The 17,948-nt window shown below is 50.3% G+C and overlaps 1 protein-coding gene across 17 annotated transcripts in view; it reads right to left on the bottom strand.

The window, feature by feature from the left end:
• Nucleotides 1-17,948, bottom strand: part of CLASRP (CLK4 associating serine/arginine rich protein) — a 900,118-nt gene that overhangs the window by 311,200 nt on the left and 570,970 nt on the right. The gene's annotated exons all lie outside the window — the stretch shown is intronic.

Genomic DNA, 17,948 nt, shown 5'->3' with positions numbered 1-17,948 from the left:
AGTTCTCTTTGCAGTACGTACCTCTTCCATTAGTGGTACGTATGAAAATAAATTTTACAAAAGGGTTTGAACACGTGAACAAAGCTATACCAGTGCTTAACGAAAACCCTTAAAATATGCTTTTATGATGAATAATGCAGCCACATGCACAGCCAGACTGAATTTTGATGGTTGGTTATTTTGAATGAAATTCTGCTTAATAATGGCTTGCCACATCAGCTAGTCATGTGACATTTTTTGGGGTGTGTAGGCCTGTGGCCCTTAAACAATAGTACTCTATTTAATTGTTCATATTCGAATAACAAGTTGTCAGGAACAGGGCCATGGCAACTTCACTTCTAGCCTCATACCTGCTGTCTGCCCTCAAAAACTAATCGTTGGAAAAAGAGGCAAAAAGGCAGTTTTCAAAAAGATCATGTTTGGGTGAGGTTTCCTTCATAAAACGTCAAATTATACTTCTAGCTTACTATTGGTTTTAATTGTTAAAGCTATCTTTTTTTACCTCCTATAGTAAATTAAAGCTTGTGATATGTGCTCAGATGTTTCAAATGTGAGCTGTTTTCCTTGGTGGTACAATACACTTTTTAAATTACTACCTATTAATTCTTAGAAACGTATGGCATAGCTGAATAGACTTTCAAATCAAATCATTTGATTCTAGAGTATAAACTAGTCATGTATCATCTATGTACAATCAAAGCTCTAAATTCACTAGTCACTATGCTCACTCAGTGTGTATTAAGCAATATGAAATCACTCATACACACTCCAAAACAACACTAGGTTTGTGCATGTCTGCGGTAAGAATGCAAGACTTGGTAGTCAATCAGCATATCTGGGACAGCTTGCTCATTCTGGAAGGCTTTGTGGATCAGCAAAGGAAGAACTGACATGGGCAGATTGGCCGACTAGGAGAAATCCTTCAGCAGTAGTTTTTATCCCCCCAAGACTTTGGTCCACAATTTGCCTGAACTTGAATGGAGGGCATTTTGGAGACGTTTGTGAGCGTGAAACCGGCGAACACTCACCTGGGCACCGTCGACTGCACCTGGGGCGGCAACGCTGTGGTCCTCCTCCGCCGCCATCGGAATCCATTGGCTGCAGTCGGAGGGGACTACAGCTCCCAGCGTGCCTAGCGCTACGCCGGACTTCCGCCCACCAGCGCGCCCGGAGGCGCAGAAAAAGGAGAGGCTCCCTCGGTGGAGCGGGGGCATTTTGGAGACGTTTGTGAGCGCGAAACCGGCGAACACTCACCTGGGCACCGTCGACTGCACCTGGGGCGGCAACGCTGTGGTCCTCCTCCGCCGCCATCGGAATCCATTGGCCGCAGTCGGAGGGGACTACAGCTCCCAGCGTGCCTAGCGCTACGCCGGACTTCCGCCCACCAGCGCGCCCGGAGGCGCAGAAAAAGGAGAGGCTCCCTCGGTGGAGCGGGGGCATTTTGGAGACGTTTGTGAGCGTGAAACCGACGAACACTCACCTGGGCACCGTCGACTGCACCTGGGGCGGCAACGCTGTGGTCCTCCTCCGCCACCATCGGAATCCATTGGCCGCAGTCGGAGGGGACTACAGCTCCCAGCGTGCCTAGCGCTACGCCGGACTTCCACCCACCAGCGCGCCCGGAGGCGCAGAAGAAGGAGAGGCCCCTCCGCGTCGCGGGAGGCGCGCGGGCGGAGCCGGGCGAAGCCCGGGCAAAGGGCAGGCCCTCTGTAGCCCTCAGGAGCCAAAGGAGACCGGGCCGGGCTCACCCCCTTGACTTTCTTATTCAGCTCGTTCGGACATACGATTACGTGAGCTGGTATTTACTATTGAATATGCTACTTACCAGTATGCATCTGTTCTTGGCATGTAGGGCTGCTGACATTCATATCTGTGCATAGATCGCCGCCTAGTGTTGGGTCCGGATGTTTGCACGTTGTTGTCCTGGAAGAGTCTCCGAAGTATCACGAGATAGGTGACTCCTCCCCCGGACCACAGTGCGCATGGGCATCCTCTCCATCCTTGGCAGTGATGGAGTAGATACAGTAAGTGATGACCATGCTATACAGTAATTCTGAGAGCTGCAGCCGCTACAGGCGCCGGGGAGGAGGGTGGGCGATATGAATGTCAGCAGCCCTACATGCCAAGAACAGATGCATACTGGTAAGTAGCATATTCAGTTCGAGGCATGTGGGCTGCTGAATTCATATATGTGCATAGAATACATAGCAGTTCCTCCATTAGCGGCGGCTACCCGTGCCGGCTGCAGCAGTCTGAAAAAGAGTTTTGAGAAAAGCCTGTCCTACAGCTGCCTGCTGTTTTGAGTGTACATCTACACAGTAGTGTTTGGTAAATGTATGTATAGTGCACCATGTGGCTGCTCTACATATTTCCTGTAAAGGAATGTTTCCTAGGAAAGCCATGGACGCCCCTAACTTTCGTGTTGAGTGGGCTCGTGGGGGAATCGTTAATGTGCGTTTAGCTTTTTGATAGCAAATTTGAATACATTTAACGATCCATCTGGCTATCCCTGCTTTGGAAATGGTGTTGCCCTTGTATTGTGGAGAAAAGGCAACGAAAAGTTGTTTTGTTTTCCTAAAGTCCTTAGTTCTGTCTATATAGTACATGAGGGCCCTCTTCACATCTAGTGTATGGAGCATTTTCTCTGCGACCTTTTGTGGATTTTGAAAGAAAACAGGCAGTTCAATAGTTTGATTCATGTGGAACTGCGATATCACTTTGGGCATGAATTTGGGGTTGGTACGTAGTACCACCCTGTTTGCGTGGACCTGTATGAATGGCTCTTGAATGGTTAGTGCCTGGAGTTCACTAACTCTTCTTAATGAAGTGATTGCCACTAAGAAAGCTACTTTCCATGTGAGGAATTGAATCTCACATGAATGGAGAGGTTCAAAGGGTGGACCCATTAATCTGGTGAGGACCAAATTGAGATTCCACACGGGTGCTGGTGGGTGTCTTGGGGGGATTACTCGTTTAAGTCCCTCCAAGAAGGCTTTGATGGCAGGCACTCTGAATAAAGAGAGGTTCTGCCTGTTTTGAAGATAGGCCGCTATCGCGGTTAAATGGATACGTATTGAGTTGTATGCCAGATTGCATCGGTATAAGTGTAAGAGGTAACAGATGATGTTTTGAATGGATGCGTCCAGTGGGTTAATGTCATTGTTGTTGCAGTAAATGACAAACCTTTTCCATTTAGCCGCATAGCAAGCTCTGGTAGTGGGTCTCCTGGCCTCCTTGATGATATCCATACAGTCAGGTGGCAGGTTTAGATAGACAAACTCTAAGACTTCAGGAGCCAGATTGCCAGGTTCAGCTGTTGCGGATCTGGGTGCTGAATCTCCCCATGGTTCTGCGTTAAAAGTGCGGGTCTGATCCGCAGCCTTTGATGTGGCACCACGGAAAGTTCTAGAAAGGTGGTGTACCATGGTTGGCGCGCCCATGTGGGAGCAACTAGGATGAGTGTCAGTGAGTGTTGTCGCAGTTTGCGTGCCACTAGAGGTATTAGTGGTGCTGGGGGAAAAGCATACGCAAATCTGCCGGACCAGTTCATCCATATCGCATTGCCCTGTGACTGTGGATGTGGGAACCTGGCGGCAAAGCTTTGGCATTTTGCGTTTTCGTTTGTGGCGAATAGGTCTATCTCTGGATGACCCCACTGTTGGAAGTACGGTCGGAGAACTGACGGATGTAGCTCCCACTCGTGCATCTGGTGGCTGTGTCTGCTGAGCATATCCGCCATCTGGTTGTCCTTGCCGGGGAGGTGATCCGCCATGAGGAATATGTTCCTCTGAATGGCCCACTTCCACATGCTCTGAGCCAGATGAGACAACTGTGGAGAGTGTGTTCCTCCCTGCTTCTGTATGTAGTACATGGCAGTCATGTTGTCCGTCCGGATCAACACGACTTTGTTGCACAAGTGTACTTTGAATGCCTTCATGGCTAGGAAGATTGCCATCAGTTCCAGAACGTTGATGTGCATCTTCTTTTGTTGCGTTGTCCATAGTCCTTGCACTGTGTAAGTGAGTACATGAGCTCCCCAGCCCTGGAGAGAGGCGTCCGCTGTCGGTATTATCTGTGGAACAGGCTCTTGGAACGGTCGGCCCTTGCAAAGGTTTTGTGGATTCCACCAATGAAGAGAGTTGTATGCCCGACCGCTCACCAATACTAGGTCTTTTAATTGCCCGTGAGCCTGATTCCATTGACGTGCCAAGCACTCCTGAAGCGGGCGCATATGTAGTCTCGCGTGCGGGACTATGAAAATGCAGGAGGCCATCACGCCTATCAGCTGCATGAACACTCGCGCTGGAAGGGAGTGTTGAGGTTTGAACTTTGCGATCAGCAGTTGCATGCTGTTGATCCTCACTAAATTCGGCTGAGCTGTGGCTGCCAGAGTGTCTATGGTCGCGCCCAGGTACTGTCGTACGTGTGCGGGTTGGAGATGTGATTTTGGGTAATTTAGTGAGAATCCCAGACTGTGAAGAAGGTGAATGGTGAGGGACATGTGGCTGGCACATTGCTGGGCTGACTTTGCCTGAACAAGCCAGTCGTCCAGGTAAGGGAAGACATGAATGTGTTGTCTCCGTAGATGTGCCGCCACAGTCGCTAGGCACTTGGTAAAGACCCTGGGTGCTGTTGTGACTCCGAAGGGGAGAACTTTGAACTGATAGTGATGGCCTTGAATAGTGAACCTGAGATATTTTCTGTGTGAAGGGTGTATGGGTATGTGGAAATATGCATCTTTTAGGTCCAGTGTGGCTAGGAAGTCTCCCTGACTGAGCAGCGGGAGAACCTGCTGTAGGGTGAGCATATGGAAATGCTCTGAGAGAATGTATTGGTTGAGGGGTCTCAGGTCTAGTATAGGTCTGAGCGACCCGTCCTTTTTTGGGATTAAGAAGTACAGAGAGTACACCCCTGTCCCCTGCTGGTTGACGGGCACGACCTCTATTGCACCTTTTTGCAGCATACTTAGCACTTCCTGCTGCAATAATGCCAAGTGCTCTACGGACATAGGACGGTGCTTTGGCGGTATGTTGGGTGGAGTGGATGTTAATTCTAGACAGTAACCGTGTTGGATAATGTCCCTGACCCACCTGTCTGTGGTGATGGTTTTCCACGTGGACAGGAACCGCTGGAGTCTCCCCCCGAAAGGTGTTATGTGGTCGGGGGGCAGGGAGAGGGCGTCACTGTTTGTTTTTGGGTGAGAACCTGGTGTTTCCGTAACCACGTCCTCTGCCCTTGGTGCTGGAGCCACGATATCCACCTCTGTTGGTTTTATCGTAGGTACTCTGTGTGCCCCCTTTAGTGTATTGCTGCTGTGACCCCTGGCCTCTAGCTGCTCCTCTATTCCCGGGGCGACGAAAGGAGCCACTACGAAACTACTGCGTCTGCAGAGCCCCCATTGATTTCGCAGTGTCAGTGTCTTTTTTAATTTTCTCGAGGGTAGTGTCAACGTCAGGGCCGAATAAGTAGTCGGGGTTGACTGGTTGATTTAAGATGTTGTTCTGAATCTCCGGCTTGAAGCCTGAGATTCTCAACCATGCGTGTCGTCTCAACATGACGCTTGTATTGATTGCTCTTGCCACTGTGTCGGCAGCATCCAGGGCGCGCTTGATGGATGCATTGGTTAGGAGTTGTCCCTCTCTGATGAGGAGCTCCGCTGCCTCTTTGTATTCATCTGGCAAATGTTGGAGTAGTGATTCTAGTGTGTCGTAGTGGGAACGATCATAACGGGCCAGGAGTGCCTGTGTGTTGGCAATGCGCCAGATGTTTGCTGCTTGTGCTGCAATCCTTTTGCCTGATGTCTCCAGCACTTTGGACTCCTTGTCTGGGGGAGGAGCATCACCTGTTGTCTGCGAATGGGCTTGTTTGCGAGCGTTAGCAACTACCATGGAGTCCAAAGGTAACTGACCCCTAATGTACATAGGGTCTGCGGGTGCAGGCTTGTATTTTTTTTCAATCCTGGGGTTTAGCACCCGTGCCCTGGTTGTTTCCTTAAAAATGTCTTTCGCAGGTTTGAGAACTCCTTTCAACATGGGCAGAGTTTTGACAGTTCTTTCGGAAGAGGCGAAAGTGTCCACCAAGAAGTCTTCTTCGACAGTGTCAGAATGGAGTTCTACTCCATGATTGGCAGCAGCCCGTTCTATGAGGGCATTGAAGGCAGCAGTGTCCTCTGTGGGAGATGTCTTTGTGCTGTAAAGCTGCGTGTCATGGGTATCTGGCGCGGGACCCTGGTCTGTAGGGTCATCCCATGCCTGATCTGGGTCTTGCAGATGCTCATCAGGATCGACATCCCCAGGGTAGGTGGTATCATCTCCCATATAGTCCTCTCTACTGCGTCTGTCTCTGAAGGCGTAGGAGAAAAGGACTGGGGATCCTGATAGGAGGGTTGTAAGCGTTCATGAAGAACTGGTTCCGACCCCGCTGGCAATTTGTGCTTGAGAGGTAGCCTGTAGGAGTCCAAGCCCCTCTCTGGCGTGATCTTCCGCTTGCGGAGCATCAGTTTACCAGTGTTGGTGTCGATGAATTGTGGCTGTGAAGGCTCTGAATCTGTGTGTCCAGTAGACGGGGACTGTGTCTGGCGGACACGTGTTCGGATCTCGAACATCTTCGGCACCGTGGACGGCGGCAAGCCAAAAGTGATGTTGGTTGGCGCCGAGGGTGCCTTTGGAGCCTTGTGCGTGTCGGGGCCCGACGTGGATCGGAGGGCTGCCCGTTCCCTGATGCGTTGCAACGACGCCGCGACTTGTTGCATGGAGAACGCGGAAGGCTCTTTGGAACCGGTCGGCACCTTGGAGGTAGGCGTCGACTGCTTTGGAGCCATGGTGTCATCGATCCGAACAGAGGTATTGACGGTCGTTGGAGTCGACGACTTGGCGTGTGCCGCTGTCTTCGACGTCGACGCAGATGGGTCGGCCATTTTGACTTTGGTGGTCGGGGCCGATGGTTTCGGTGCCAGAGGCCGAGGCGCTTTGGGGGAACCGAGGACCTTTTTCTTCGGGTCGGCACCGATATCTGCTGCAGTGAGTTCGGCACCGAAATCCCTTTTACTGCGTTCGGGGCCGACGGCCTTTGCTGGCGTCGAAGGCGTGGAGGGCTTCGAGGCCTTCGAGCCGATTACAGTCAGTTTCACTTTTGGTTTCGGTGGAACTGGTGCGACGATTGGTTTCGGTTTCGCCGAAGGGAACCCAGTCGTTTTCGTTAACAATGGCTCGTGCGGGATGTTCGAGGCCGGGCCGGAAGGCGGGGCCGAAGAACTTTGAGACTGATCTCGGGTAAGGCCCGGAGGCGATCCCTCGACCTGAGCCTTATGATGACGCACTTTGTCGGCCTCCGTATCGACGGGTGGGCCTGGCTCCTCGCTAGAGCTATCTTCTTCGGCCCCAAAGGCCTCATCGTAGTCTCCTACCTCGTCGATGACTTCTTCCCTTTGAAAAAGCACCTCATCGTCGTCTTCCGATCGGGAATCGTGTTCGGAAGCGGGGCTGGAGTCTACTTCTTCCACGCTCTCGGCGTCCTCGTCTTCGGTGCTGAAGATGTTGGCCGGGGCAGACGCCGATTGCTGCGCTTCTAATCTCGCCGCCCGTCGATTCCGGAGAGTCTTCTTCGATCGGAATCTGGCATAGGCCATACATTTCGACTCATCGTGATCCGGTGAGAGACATTTGTTGCATACCGGGTGGACGTCGATGTGTGGGTATTTTGCGTGGCATAAAGGACATCGTTTGAATGGAGTCCTCGATTCCATCGTCGATGGAAGTTCGATGTTCGGACCAAAGGGATCCGAAAGGCTGGAAGAAGGTTCTAAAGTAGTAAAGAAACTAGTCGATACCGAACGGGAACAGTACCGACGAAAACTAAAGGCCTTTTGGCCTTAGACTGAATTTTCCTAACTTGAGCTAAGATAAGCACATCCGAACCCAATGGCGTAAAAAAACAATCTAAGGATGGAGATGATGCCCATGCGCACTGTGGTCCAGGGTAGGAGTCACCTATCTCGTGATACTTCGAAGACTCTTCCAGGACAACAACGTGCAAACATCCGGACCCAACACTAGGCGGCGATCTATGCACAGATATGAATTCAGCAGCCCACGCCTCGAACCGTATTTTGTCCCCTTTGCTTTTATTTGTTTGCATGCTTTTCCCCTAGCGAGTATTCTACTCATGGCTGGAGTCACTAAGAAGGGGACCCTAGATAGTTACTTATTTAGGGTCAACCCGGGAATAGATAAGGACGTCACCCTTGCTGAATTAAGGGCAAAGCGTCGTAGCTCTATTGAGCGTATCAAAAAGACGCCATTTTGTGTGGTTACTTCGCATTTAGCCACCTCTCCATCTGAGAGTTGTTACTCTCATAATGATGATTTAGTTAACTCTAGTAATGATGATTTCCCAATTCCATCACGAAATTCAACTTTTTTACCTGAGTCAATAGATGTCCAGCCCACTATTGTTTCACCTCTGCTCCCTGACCCAGTTCCCGAGCCAGTGCTCCTAATCGAGTCATCACCCCAGGTTGTTGGGCTCTCATCCCAAAAGGATAATTTATCTAGGCAACCCAAATTGTCAGGTCCTCTACCTAGTAAAAGGAGAAAGAGAGGCAGTGTGTCATTAAGGAGTAAGAAAAAAATAACCCACTACACTGACTCGGTTCCAACTGCCAAGGATCGTGTAACCTGTTCTGACAAAACATCTCTCCCAGTTACTTCCGTCCCTTGCTTTGCAAATGATATAACTATTACGGAGGTTCTGGGCAATGCAGAACAGCTAATTAGATCACTTATTTTACCTATTGTTGAGAGGCTAAAATCAATATATAAAAGACTGGATAATATCGAACTGTCAATAGGTAATAACAGGAAACTAATTAAGAATTTCTCAAAGTCAGCGTTGGCGTCCCCTTCTACTATAGCACCTGTTGTACCATCCCTTAGCGCATCATCTTTAAAGCCTATCCCTCAAAATCAGACAAGTGTCAATAATTTAAATAATAAAAGCATAGGAAGAACTATTTCTCCTAAATCACCGCAACACTTTATTTTAAATAAAGACAGAGAGTCTTTGAGGGAAGCTGACATTGTTCAAACAGGTCCAACACGTGACAAAATAGGTAGCATTCCATCTCCCATTGTAAAGAAACGCAAGGGTCCGCAAATAGAATTGCCACCAGAAGAAGTCCCACTTGTAGTTGTCCTCGCGGGCGTCCCAATATTGAAGGAGGGGACATCTGAAGGCCATTCGCAGCTAAAAAACAAAGTCATACATTGGCTTGGTCGGAATCGCCCTCTTCCTTTGTATATACATGGTGAAATACTACATGTACGGCGCCTTTCTTGGTTGGGAAATACTCCTAAGAATATAAATGGGGACATTGTAATAATCAACTTCAGAGATCCCAGAGCCGTCAGCCACATTCTCAACTGGTATACGAATAATGTGAGGTCTCTCATTTCTACCTGGGAACTGACTTATTTTTACCCAAGACCTTAATCAGTCTCTACTGTTAATCCAGGGGTTTTATTTTGTAATCAGCCCAATCTTGGTATTTCCCTTGGTAACCGTTATGAGGCCCTAGCAAATCTTGAAGATGTGGATTGACATAATCATCCCAAGGGTTTAATAATAAACACCCAAGAGCCATCTTCTGATTTGCCTTCCCCTCCCAATGAGCCAAGTAATCTACCACCAGATGCAAGTGCTGGTATCTGTATCAATTCTCCCATCTCCCCTGATTGCCCGCCATTAACTAATCTTCCGGACGACATCTGGGGTAATGCAGGGAAGATACTTTCGTGGAACATTGCAGGGTTGCTCTCTAAACTGGTATCCGAGGACTGGCTCTGCTTTATCAATGACTTTGATTTATGTATATTTCTAGAGACCTGGTTATGTGAACCATCCTTCGCTCAGGGATACTTGAATTACTCTGTGCCTGCACTAAAAGGCCTAAAGGGGAGACCCATGGGTGGACTAACTATTTGGGTCCGACAGAGTTTAAAACTAGTTGTCAAAGTCATTGACACCAGCCATAGAGATATCCAACTAATTAGATTGAACCTAGACCAATTGGGAATCCTTGATATTTACAATGTTTACGCTAGGAGTAGCAGGGGTGGGAGATCCGAGGTTCTAGCGGCCTTGGGCTGTCTCCTTGACATCCACTCTTTAAACAATGGCATAGTAATTGCGGGTGATTTAAATAGAACATTTGAACCCCTAGTTATTGAAGATGACTTTTTCGGTGACGCAGAAGACCGGCAATGGGGAGTTCCTAAGTTGGAGCTCAAATCGGTTGTGCGCTGGACCGATGATGTGATCAGTTTGAACGCCCTTTGTTATGAAAAGGGCCTAAGAGCTCTAAATGGGAGGACACGAAGTGACAAAAATGGGTCCAGTACTTTTGATAACGGGCGACATAAAAGCAGAATTGACTACGTTATATGTAGTCTTAAACTGTGGCGGTGGATCTGCGACATGGAGGTTGTCTGGAGGAGTGAGAGTGACCAGAACCCCCTGTGTGCAGTCCACAAATGGTGGTCTTCTTCCAACTTGACCATAGGCCCTACTGAGCTTGCCCCTCCTTTGATTGTCCCCACTAATGATATGCGCAGATTAAGGTGGGCAAATATAGCGACCAACCAACTGGCCATTGCTAATATTAGCGACGAAGTAGACAAAGCAATATTAGCCATCGAGCACATAAATTCATCTAACTCCGGGTTGGGCAGAGTGGTTGACATACACGACTCCCTTTTCTGTGCAATTAAAAACCACTTCCTCATACCCGTGAAAATCAAAGGAATTAGAGCTCCAAAGCCCGCAAAGTGGTACCAATGTAGTGGTACCAATGTAGAAATGCACGATTAGCTTTAGGTACGGCTATAAAGGGAAAGCAGTCTCCTGCCATTCAACCTGCTAGAAAGGAATACAAAGTTAGCATATCAAAGGCTAAGAAAGCCTGGGACGAGCACCATTGGTCTGAGTTAAAGTCAGCTAGTGATAGGAAAGATTCCCGGTTATTCTGGAGCATTGTTAAGTGGGGTAGTTCGGGTTTCCCCGAGCCCCCAAATAACAATGTTCCGGAAGATGAATGGGTAATTTTTTTACAAATCAGTACGCTGAGTCAAATATATCTGTCACTGGGTCAGATATAAGTTTAATCCAATTTAAAGATAATTTCTTCAGTACCAAAGAAATTATGATGGCCCTAGCTCAGTGTCTGGTGGACGTGCCCCAGGACTTGATGGTGTCCCAGCTGATGTATTCATTAACGATAAAGACCGCTGGTGTAAGTACATACATCTCCTTATTAATGCTATTGCCCAGGGTGCAGTAGTACCGACATCTTGGCAGGGTGCAGTAATAATACCTGTGTTCAAGAAAGGCGACCGATAAGCCTTATTGACACTATACAAAAGGTTGTGGGGCGTGTGATTGCCAACAGGCTCCTTGATTGGGCCGAGGAGACCAATGCCCTGTCACCCTTCCAGGCAGGATTCCGGCAATCCACAAGCACGATGGACCAGGTTTTTCGCTTTACCTTGTTGCAGTGGCGGACCGTGGTGCTGGGCGAGGGCAGCTTGTATGCGGCTTTTGTCGATCTGCGGGCTGCCTTCGACCTGGTTCCCCGGACCAAATTGTGGCTGGTTCTCAAGAACCAGGGTCTACCAGGAGAGTTATCACTGATAATGAGACTTCACAAAACTAATTTCGCCAAGATTCAGTGGGGGGGGACAGGGTTCGGTGACCGCAGACTTCCCAGTTGAACGGGGTGTTCGACAAGGATGCTCAATGGCTCCCGTCCTTTTTTGAATATGCTACTTACCAGTATGCATCTGTTCTTGGCATGTAGGGCTGCTGACATTCATATCTGTGCATAGATCGCCGCCTAGTGTTGGGTCCGGATGTTTGCACGTTGTTGTCCTGGAAGAGTCTTCGAAGTATCCTTGGATAGGTGACTCCTCCCCTGGACTACAGTGCGCATGGGCATCCTCTCCATCCTCAGATTGTTTTTCGCCATTGTGGCAGTGATGGAGTAGATACAGAAAGTGATGACCATGCTTGCAGTAATTCTGAGAGCTGCAGCTGCGACAGGCGCCGGGGAGGAGGGAGGGCGATATGAATGTCAGCAGCCCTACATGCCAAGAACAGATGCATACTGGTAAGTAGCATATTCAGTTCGAGGCATGTGGGCTGCTGAATTCATATCTGTGCATAGAATACATAGCAGTGCCCTCTATTGGCGGCGGCTACCCGTGCCAGCTGCAGCGGTCTGAAAAAGTGTTTTGAGAACAGCCTGTCCTACAGCTGCCTGCTGTTTTGACTGCACATCTACGCAATAGTGTTTTGTAAATGTGTGTGTAGTGGACCATGTGGCTGCTCTGCATATGTCATGCAGGGGAATATTTCCTAGGAAGGCCATGGAAGCCCCCAACTTACGTGTTGAGTGGGCCCGTGGTGGAATAGTTAATGTGCGTTTTGCTTTTTGATAACAGATTTGAATACACTTAACTATCCATCTGGCTATCCCTGCTTTGGAGATGGCGTTACCTTTGTGGTGTGGGGCAAAGGCAACGAACAGTTGTTTTGTCTTCCTGAATGGTTTAGTCCTGTCGATGTAGTACATGAGGGCCCTCCGTACATCTAGTGTATGCAGTGCCCTTTCTGCAACAGTTTGTGGGTTTTGGAAGAAAACTGGCAGTTCAATAGTCTGATTCATGTGGAACTGCGATATTACTTTGGGCATGAATTTGGGGTTGGTACGTAGCACGACCCTGTTGGTGTGAACCTGTATAAATGGCTCTTGAACGGTTAGTGCCTGGAGTTCACTAACTCTTCTTAGGGAAGTGATCGCTACCAGGAAGGCCACTTTCCAGGTAAGGAATTGAATCTCGCATGAGTGTAGAGGTTCAAAGGGTGGACCCATCAGGCGTGTGAGGACCAAGTTGAGGTTCTACATTGGAGCCGGTGGGTGACTAGGTGGAATGACTCATTTGAGCCCTTCCAAGAATGCTTTGATGGCAGGCACTCTGAATAGAGAGAGGTGCTGCCTGGTTTGCAGATAGGCTGATATTGCGGTCAAGTGGACACGTATGGAGGTGTACGCCAGATTGCATCGGTATAGGTGTAAGAGGTAACAGATGATGTTTTGGATGGATGCGTCCAGCGGGTTGATGTCATTATTACCGCAATAAATGACGAACCTTTTCCATTTGGCTGCATAGCAAGCTCTGGTAGTGGGTCTCCTGGCCTCCTTGATGATGTCCATACAGTCAGGTGGCAGGTTGAGATAGCCAAACTCTAGGACTTCAGGAGGCCGATCGCCAGGTTCAGCTGTTGCGGATCTGGGTGCTGAACCTCTCCATGGTTCTGCGTCAAATGTGCGGGTTTGATCTGCAGCCTTTGATGCGGCACCACGGAAAGTTCGAGGAAGGTGGTGTACCACGGCTGGCGTGCCCACGTGGGAGCAACTAGGACGAGTGTCAGGGAGTGTTGTCGGAGTTTGCGAGCCACCAGCGGTATCAACGGCGCTGGGGGAAAAGCGTACGCAAATCTGCCGGACCAGTTCATCCATATCGCATTGCCCTGCGGATGTGGGAATCTGGCGGCGAAGCTTTGGCATTTTGCGTTTTCGCTTGTCGCGAATAGGTCTATCTCTGGATGACCCCACTGCTGGAAGTACGGTTGGAGTACTGATGGGTGTAACTCCCACCCGTGCATCTGGTGGCTGTGTCTGCTGAGCAGATCCGCCATCTGGTTGTCCTTGCCAGGGAGGTGTTCCGCCATGAGGAACATGTTCCTCTGAATGGCCCACTTCCACATGCTCTGAGCCAGATGAGACAACTGTGGAGAGTGTGTTCCTCCCTGCTTCTGTATGTAGTACATTGCGGTCATGTTGTCCGTCCGGATCAACACGACCTTGTTGCATAGATGTACTTTGAAAGCCTTCATGGCCAGGAAGATTGCCATCAGTTCCAGAAGGTTGATGTGCATCTTCTTCTGTTGTGTCGTCCATAGTCCCTGCACTGTGTAGTGGAGTACATGAGCTCCCCATCCCTGGAGAGACGCGTCCGCTGTCAGTACTATCTGTGGGACAGGCTCTTGGAATGGTCGGCCCTTGCAAAGGTTTTGTGGATTCCACCAATGCAGAGAGTTGTATGCCCGACCGCTCACCAACACTAGGTCTTTCAACTGTCCTTGAGCCTGATTCCACTGACGTGCTAGGCACTCCTGAAGTGGGCGCATATGTAACCTCGCGTGCGGGACTATGAAGATGCAGGAGGCCATCATGCCTATCAACTGCATAAACACTCGCGCTGGAAGTGAGTGATTGGGTTTGAACTTTGAGATCAGCAGTTGTATGCTGTTGATCCTCACTAAATTTGGCTGAGCTGTGGCCGCCAGAGTGTCTATAGTCGCACCTAGGTACTGTTGTACGTGTGCGGGCTGGAGATGGGACTTTGGGTAATTTAGTGAGAATCCCAGACTGTGAAGAAGGTGAATGGTGCGGGACATGTGGCTTGCACATTGCTGGGCTGACTTCGCTTGAACGAGCCAGTCGTCTAGGTAGGGGTAGACGTGTATATGCTGCCTCCGTAGATGTGCTGCCACCGTAGCTAGGCACTTCGTGAAAACCCTGGGCGCTGTTGTCACGCCGAAGGGAAGGACTTTGAACTGATAGTGCTGCCCCTGAACAGTGAACCGGAGGTATTTTTTGTGTGAGGGGTGGATGGGTATGTGAAAGTACGCATCCTTGAGGTCCAGTGTGGCTAGGAAGTCTCCCTGCTTGAGAAGCGGAAGGACTTGCTGTAGAGTGAGCATGTGAAAGTGCTCTGAAAGAATGTACTGGTTCAGGGGTCTCAGGTCTAATATAGGTCTGAGCGACCCGTCCTTTTTTGGAATTAAGAAGTAGAGGGAGTACACTCCCGCACCCTGCTCGTGGATGGGTACGACCTCTATAGCGCCTTTTAGGAGCATACTTTGCACTTCTTGCTGTAAGAGCGTTAAGTGCTCTGAGGACATAGGACGGCTTCTTGGTGGTATTGTGGGTGGAGTGGAGGTTAACTCCAGACAGTAACCGTATTTTACAATATCTTTGACCCACCTGTCCGTGGTGATGGAATTCCACGTGGACAGGAACCTTTGTAGCCTTCCCCCGACAGGTGTTATGTGGTCGGGAGGAAGGGAGAGGGCGTCACTGCTTGTTCTTGGGGGAGGACCTGGTGTTGCCGTAGCCGCGTCCTCTGCCCTTTGTGCTGGAGCCACGATATCCACCTCGGGTGTTTTTATCATAGGTGGTCTGTGTATTGCCTTTGTTATATGTGTGTTGTGACCCCTGTCCTCTACCTGCTCCCTTGTTTCCGGGGCGACGAAAGGAGCCGCTCCGAAAGGACTGAGTTTGTAGGGCGCCCATGGACTTTGCAGTGTCCGTGTCCTTTTTTATCTTTTCGAGGGTGGTGTCAACCTCTGGCCCGAATAAATAGTCGGGGTTGACAGGCTGGTTCAGTATATTGTTTTGTACCTCAGGCTTGAAACCTGAGATACGTAGCCAGGCATGTCGTCGCAGCATGACGCTTGTGTTTATGGCTCTGGCAGCCATGTCTGCAGCATCTAGTGCGCATTAGATGGAAGCGTTCGTTAGTAGCTGTCCTTCTCTGATGAGCATTTCTGCGCCTTCCTTGAACTGGTCAGGGAGATGTTGGAATATTTGCTCCAGTGTGTCATAGTGCGCTCTATCATAGCGAGCAAGGAGCGCTTGAGTGTTGGCTATGCGCCATATGTTGGCAGCTTGGGCGGCAACTCGCTTGCCAGATGTTTCTAACACCTTGGACTCTTTGTCCGGGGGAGGAGCGTCACCTGTCGTTTGCGAGTGTGCCCTCTTGCGTGCATTCGCTACGACGATGGAGTCGAGTGGTAATTGTCCTCTGATGTAAGTAGGATCCCCATGTGCTGATCTGTATTTTTTATCAATCCTGGGGTTTATCACTCGTGCCCTGGTGGGTTCTTTGAAAATGTCCTTGGCTGGTTTGAGGACCCCCTTCAACATTGGCAGAGTCTTTACATGTCTTTCTGAGGATGCAAAGGTGTCCATTAGAAAGTCATCTTCGATGGTATCAGAGTGAAGCTGTACCCCATGGTTATTTGCAGCACGTTCAATAAGAGCGTTGAACGCCGCAGTATCCTCCGTAGGAGATGTTTTTGCCCCATAGAGTTGTTGGTCCTGTGCATCGAGAGGTGCACTGGGGTCTGCAGGGTCGCCCCAAGTTTGATCAGGGTCCTGCTGGTCATCCGGGTCCGTGTCTACATGGTAGGGGACTTGGTCATCCATGTAGTCCTCCAATGCATCCGTATCGGAGCGTGTGGGGGAGAACCGGTGTGGATCCTGGTAGGATGAATGGAAGGGTTCATAAAGGAGAGGTTCCGATTCTGCAGGCAACTTCCTTTTTAGGGGGATCCTGAAAGGGTCCAACGGCGGCTCCGAAGTTATCCTTCGGTCATGGAGAATCATCCTGCCAGTGTCGGCGTCGATGATACGTGCCGGAGACGTCTCAGCAGGTGTGACCGTAGGTTGGGCGACCCGTGTCCTGAGTTGGAACATTTTTGGGATTGTCGACGGAGGCAAGCCGAATGTAATGTTGGCCGGCACCGAAGAGGCTGCTGGAGCTCCGATCGAACCGGAACCCGACGTGTCCTGGAGGACAGCTGCGGTTTTGCTGCCTTGCGTCGCACCAGGTCGTACTTGGGGCGTCTTCGAGGCCTTGGCACCGGCCAGGCTGGTAGAGGCCGTGGATTTTTTCGGCGCCGGCGGTTCATCGAGTCGAGGTGCAGAGATCACCGTCGAAGTCTTCGATACCTGAGGCTTAGGTGTCGTCGAGGGAGCGATGCGAGACACAGCAGGCGGTACGGCCCTCGGTGTCGTTGGGGCCGGTAGCCGAGCAGGTTTGTCGGTGCCGATGGCTTTTTTCCGTTTGTCGACTCCAACGTCGCCCGCTTCAAGTTCGGCACCGAAGTCCCTCTTGGTGCGGTCGGCGCCGACGCGGTGCGCTGGCGTCGAAGGCCTCGATCCGACCAGCGCCACTTTCAGTTTCGGTTTCGGTGGAACCGGAGCAGCTTTCGGTTTCGGTTTTGTGGTAGGGAAACCAGCCTGTTTATGTAGTAATGGCTGCCGCTGAACGTCCGAGGCCGGGCCCGAGGGCGGGGCCGAAGAACTGCGGGATGGGTCTCGGGTAAGGCCCGAAGGCGATCCCTCGACCGGAGCCATAGGCTGTGGCACTGGTGATTGAACGGTTTGAACAGGTAGGCCTTGTTCATCATTGGAGCTACTCTCTTCGGCCCCTAATGCCTCCTCGTCGTCTCCCACCTCGGTGTCGTCTTCACCTCTGTGGAAGAGTGACTCGTCTACCTCGTCCGATCCGGGTTCGTGTTCGGAAACGGGACTGGAGGGCAAGACTTCTAATTCCTGGACGTCTTCGGCCTCGTCGAAGATGTCTGTTGGGGCCGGTGCCGCGTGCTGCGCCTCGAGTCTCGCCGCTCGTCGATTCCGCAGAGTCTTCTTGGAACGGAACCGGGCACAGGCCATGCATGTCGATTCGTCGTGGTCCGGCGAAAGGCATTTGTTGCACACCGGATGGACGTCGATGTGTGGGTACTTCGCATTGCATACCGGACACCTTTTGAATGGCGTCCTCGATTTCATCGTCGAAGTAGTCGATGGACAGGTAAATGCGAAAAAAAAGTCGGTGCTGAAAGTTAGTAAACTAACAGGATTGTATCGAAACCCGATCGAGAAACAGTACCGACGCAAACTAAAGGCCTTTTGGCCTCGAAAAAATATTTTCCTAACTTGAGCTAAGATAGCACATCCGAACCCAATGGCGGAAAAAAACAATCTGAGGATGGAGAGGATGCCCATGCGCACTGTAGTCCAGGGGAGGAGTCACCTATCCAAG

The sequence above is a fragment of the Triturus cristatus genome, chromosome 9 (assembly GCF_964204655.1).
Source record: "Triturus cristatus chromosome 9, aTriCri1.1, whole genome shotgun sequence".
In the NCBI taxonomy this organism is placed as follows: Eukaryota; Metazoa; Chordata; class Amphibia; order Caudata; family Salamandridae; genus Triturus; species Triturus cristatus.
The sequence above is the reverse complement of the archived record's forward strand: the minus strand, read 5'-3'. Positions and strand labels throughout refer to the sequence as shown.